Below are 5,852 nucleotides of genomic sequence, written 5' to 3' on the forward strand. Positions count from 1 at the left end.
TATTAATTAGGTACACTAAAAATAACATAAGCTTTAAACGAAAGAAAAAACAAATAGTTATTAATTGAGAAATAAAATAATAATAACACAAAAAGAAACAATAATGAAAAAAATATTAAAATAATCGGTTGTTAGCCGCAACACATCACGACTGCCTGGTCGTTCCGCTCTTTTGTCATCGCAATTTCGTTAATTATTAAATTTTAGTTGACTCAGCATTTGTTGATCCCCTAGATTCCATTTGTACAATTATACACACGGACGATTATCATTCTTAATTTATTTTGATTATGCGTTTATTTGATTTCTATTAAGAAACAATGATGATTTGAAAATTATCACCTATAGACTGTAATAATTACAAGTAGGTAAATACTACCTACCGGAGACTTCTGTTAGTTCCGAGCGCGCAATCCATGTACAAATAACAAATTATGATAAATAAACACACAAAATATTTAGGTAGGTATAGAAATTTACAGTAAAATGCGTTGGATGGAGCATATAAATCTAATTTCAAATAGTGTTAAGAAAATATTAAGAGAAAACTCCATACTGTTTACAAGGCTATCGTCAAACCTATTATATTACCTATATTGTATGGAATCATCGCCGTTGCAGTGGTGCTTATAATAATGTATTAAAAACTTTACAAATATATAAATCAGAATACTTTATTATGAATACGAATTGCCCATGGTAAGGATTAAGAACTTAGTACTTACCTAAATACACAGTCGATCTATACAATATATAACAGTTTCTATATGTATTAACAGTTAAAAATTCTTACAATGGCATCAAACAATAAAAAAGAAGTATAACATGAATTCTTTACTAAAAGTAGCAAAAGCAAAGCCAAATAGTTTTGCAAATAGAGAATTAAATGTTGAAAATAATATCAAACAGTGGAGTATTTAGGGGGCTAGGATACCTATAACTTATAGATTAAACTCCTAAGCCTCCACACGAGTCTCGTTGGGGTCAAGTATTCTTGTAAGTTGTAATTTTGAGAAATATATAATTAATAATAATATAAAACACGCGAGCACGAAACAACCCAATCGTTTTCATTCTTTTTTTTTCTGAACTTCATATTAATCTAAAATTTAGGTAATTAAATCACAGAACAACCCTTATACCTATTCACTCAGTAGTCAGTACCGTCGGTCGTCACCCAAATATTTACTATTTTTCCAATAATAACTTTCGCAGGCCACTGGACTAACAATGTCAGTATCTCACTTATTCTACTGCTCAAACGATATTTTTTGCTAAACGTTAACTCTTCAGTTTTCATAAACATCAATTTAATTAACTAATAATAATATTATGCATTAATTATGCAAAACGCAAGTCTGTAGAAACTTTTCCCGTCGACGGCGGGGAATGAAGATGTTTAAGCACTAAGCTAATACAGTCATTCTCAAAGTGGGTGATAGCCACCCCTCCCTGTAGGCGTTGATAGTCTTCAGGGGGGGCGGTATATGACCCAAAGACTACTGTTTTTAAGATACACTACAGATGGTAAGCTTAAAACATTTTGAGGACTGCAAAATGTTTGATTCTCTAAGTGGGCGGTGGATGAAATAAATTTGAGAACCTATGAGCTAATATTTATTACATTGAGCAATAATTGTGATAGTGGTAGCGCCTTCTGTCGTTCGTCGATTTGAACTATTTAGCATGTGCACTGCGGTCCACGGAGAACCACCTTTTCGGCCACCAGTTGGCTAGATGACGCTGCCCTATACGATTTTTATTTATCTGTTTGTTATTTGATATTTTGATTCGAAGATTGGCGGGAAAACAAACGAGGTTTGTGATGAGTGATAACCATGTTTTTTCATTTTCGTATGACCACCGACCACTATAGGGTAAAACTTTATTTTACTTCCAGACGAAGCAACCATTTTGATTCAAGCCGTAAATGTTTATGTACTATAATTTTTAATAGTTTAATACACACATGTGTATAATAACTACCTATATTATAATTATTACATATATGATATATCTGTGGTTTTACATAACTAAAAATCGATAATATAAATATTGGATTAAAATTTCAAGTCTCTATTATGCTAAACATTTTATAAATGATAACAAATAAACGAAATTAATTTTGTTAAAAATCTCCATAAAATGTCTCGTTTTTCCATCACTTTTTGTTAATTTTTCATTGCGCATATTAGCATTTATTAAAATTGTAAATGTCCAAAATTCAAAAGTGTACGCATTCTAAGTTCAATCTAAGTCATATATATTTCAGAAAACGTATCGAATTTAAAAATTAGCTTATTATTTCTGTCTATGAAAACATCACTGACAATCGTTTATAAATTAAAATATAAATTTAAAACGAACGTAAACGCGATCTTTTTAGCAACAGGATTGAGGGCAAGGGCGGATCCAGCATGTATTAACGGGGGGCACTTTATAAGAAAAGTTATATAATATAGATACAGTCCCCCCACCAACAAAAAACAATATGATAAAAATGCTTGTTTTTTAACATTATTTTTTTCCAACGGGGATGGCATTTGCCACACGTGCCCACTGCCCTCCTCCCTGAATCCGCCCTTGATCGAGGGACGGGGTCGAGTTTTTTTTTACAACAGGAATAAGGAATGGGAATGAGTTCCTTTTAAAAGTACCTAATTTTACTAACACTGGTGTCTGGTATACTATATTACTATCTTAAATCGTGGTCTATAGGTATATAGCCACCGATGTTACTATACTTTACTAAATACTCATATTGTATAGTTTTATATTTATTAGATAATTCATATAGTTAATTTCCACTAACTGATGTCGGAGTTTTCTCATTATAGGATAAAATACCATAAACATATCGAAATACTAAAATTTCTGTTTTTATTGTCCAATCTCTAAAATAGTAAAGTACCTACGGATATATCTATATATACTTTGGTGCAAAATATATTTTCTCTATTCCATATTATGTATATTTTTATATTTTTATATTTTTATATTTATTATGTAACTTTATTTTACTTACGGACGATTCAACTTAAATGTTACACCAGAAAAAATACCCAGTAGTCCGAGAAAAAGGAGGTGGTGTCGGGGCCTAAACTAACCTAACTAATGCACAAATCGTATTTATAATATTTTAAACGTATAAATGTTTATAGATAAAACTATACTTAAAGTAACTATATTTTACGTATAATAGGCCGATCACCTATGTACCACCATTATATTATGACCAAACCGTCCTCCTCAATCCGCCACAGTATGCAATATGCATAATAAATAGGTACACGTTACATTGTATATAATATATTAGATCATGTGCGTGATTCAAATGTATGTTTTATTGTAGTTATATAATTTATGGCACGAACTGCTTGACCGTGAATCAGTAGGGAAACGTTTGCTAAATGAAATGTAACCTAGAATAAGTCTAATTTTAAAATTTTAAAAAACTAGAGAACTCGCACTTCTGTATAGTTGGTTTTGAATGACCTCGTCATTGAGTAGGTTACTACACTACTACAGTAATGGATATAATATATTAAATTTGAATTCAATGATAAATCATTGCATATGAATAACGATTCTGATCTGAAACGTTATGTCAGCCTATATTCAGCCTGTATTATATATTTAAATAAGTTTCTATTAGTAATATATTAGCTATAATTCTGTTCACTTTTTCCATATATATTGTATACTCTTAAACATAGCCGAAACTAGACATTTGTATAAGGGTAGGCCAAAAGATTTAAATATGTCTCCTTCCGTCGATAAAAAAATATTAGCTATTCAAGTTTGTATATTTTTTATGTTATAGAAGAACTTATTTATATATTTTATACAATTAATACTCTGAGCTTTGTTTTTTATATCAATATTCAATATACTTAGAAATTAATAAATGTTTTTATATTATAGTCATATTGCCACAATAAATTTAAACTTTAAATTGAATTCCAAAAAAACATACCGATACTATTATTAAATGTCACAGCCTGTTGGCTGTTTGCGGTGCGGATACCATGTCACCGCGACGAAAATATGGCCTGTAGACATCGGCCATCACCGCTCTTCTCATTACTTATTTCTATAAATACACGTATAATTGACAAAAATTTATGGTATAAATCTCTCCACAATCTAACATTATATTGAAATAAATATAGACAAATAAATTAAATAAAAATAATTTCCATTTGTTGATTTAAACTTTTAAGAAGATAAATTAAAAAACTTATTCTTACTTCTTAAAACGTATTAATAATTACATCAAGTAGAATAAGATAATATTATGTATCCTATATTATGTATTATTATTGTAAACAGTGGTATATATATATATTTATCGTTTCCATAATTACATTTCGGAAAAATAATTACAAACATGGCATTTTAATATAATATATTAAAGGGGTAGTCACAACGAGACTCAAGAGCCACATGCGGCTCTTGACATCTGCAAGCTTAGTCGCTTAGAGTAAAATTATTAACTATTTTAATTATTTAATGAACATCTCTTAACAATGTGGCTCGCCTAGAATTAGCTTCATAAATTTGCGGCTCTCAAAATTAAAGTCAGTAGGCAGTGGGCTACCCCTAATATATTATTATGTATTTCAATAATTTCATCTATATCATTTTTGAGGCCGATAACTTGTCGGCATTAGGTCAGGTCATCATGATCTGACTAGCTTGACAAGTAGTTTCACCTATGTCCTCAAGTCAGGACCAACATACCTATACCGTTGTATAAATAATACGTATAGTGTTATGGTTATTTATCTTTTAATTTTCAGAGGTAGGCAAATAGTTAAAAAATAAAATTTAAATGTAAAATCAAGTGACTTATGTACGATATTATTTTAATGTTATTAATTTAACTTTTAAGACGATACTGACACAGTAACACATGACATACGGCATATTTATAAAAAGTTGAGCGGTATGAAAATATTCGAGGTATTTCTATACATCGCTTTAAATAAATGTATCTAATTGTATTGAATATATCATTATGTAATGTGCATAGTTATAATAATATAATTTAAATTAAGCACAACAAAATAACTGAACTTAAAATGTATATAAAAAGTAAATTTGTATATTTTATACATTTTTGAAGTTTTTTTAATGGCAGTAAGAAATACTTATGAGGAACCATGCGTGTACTGTATTTTTAAGCTTTTTCCTAACATAAATGTTTTCATAATATTTATTTGTGAGCATTGGAAAATAAAAATTTCTAATTTCAAATTCGTCTATACATAGTTGAAGAAAAGCCAAAATATTAAAAAAAATAATAATTTATTTATAAGATGCCAATATAAATAAATTAAATATATTTTATTTTTTTTCAGAGCGTTTAATGCCCTCCCTTTCCAAATATTGAAAACTATTTTTAAATGTAAACTCAATTTGATACAAACTAGTCTGTTCTACAAAGACTTTTCCAATAGTGTCTGCCGTCTGGGAGTAGATTTTATAATTACATTTTCGTGTGTTTTATAAATTCGGAAAAAAGCAATTTTAGGGATGAACAAACCCCATAGCATTTCCTGCCATCTATGAGTGTACGCAACTGCCGAGTGAACACAATAAAATTACTCTTTTTACAGCTTGTACTAAAATTATAGCTGTCAATACTCAATGACGTCACAACGACGTGATCTGTGCGTGTCTATTCGCGTCATGTAATCTTAATATATATTACATATTATTAATATGATATTAGGTTTATTATAACATGCAAATCATTATTGCAATTCAGATTCTGGATAGCTTTTATACAGTTATATTATATTTATGATAATTATACGTAGCCGCCGGCCTGCTGGTTATACCTATTA

This window comes from Rhopalosiphum padi, chromosome 1, assembly GCF_020882245.1.
Source record: "Rhopalosiphum padi isolate XX-2018 chromosome 1, ASM2088224v1, whole genome shotgun sequence".
Lineage (NCBI taxonomy): Eukaryota > Metazoa > Arthropoda > Insecta > Hemiptera > Aphididae > Rhopalosiphum > Rhopalosiphum padi.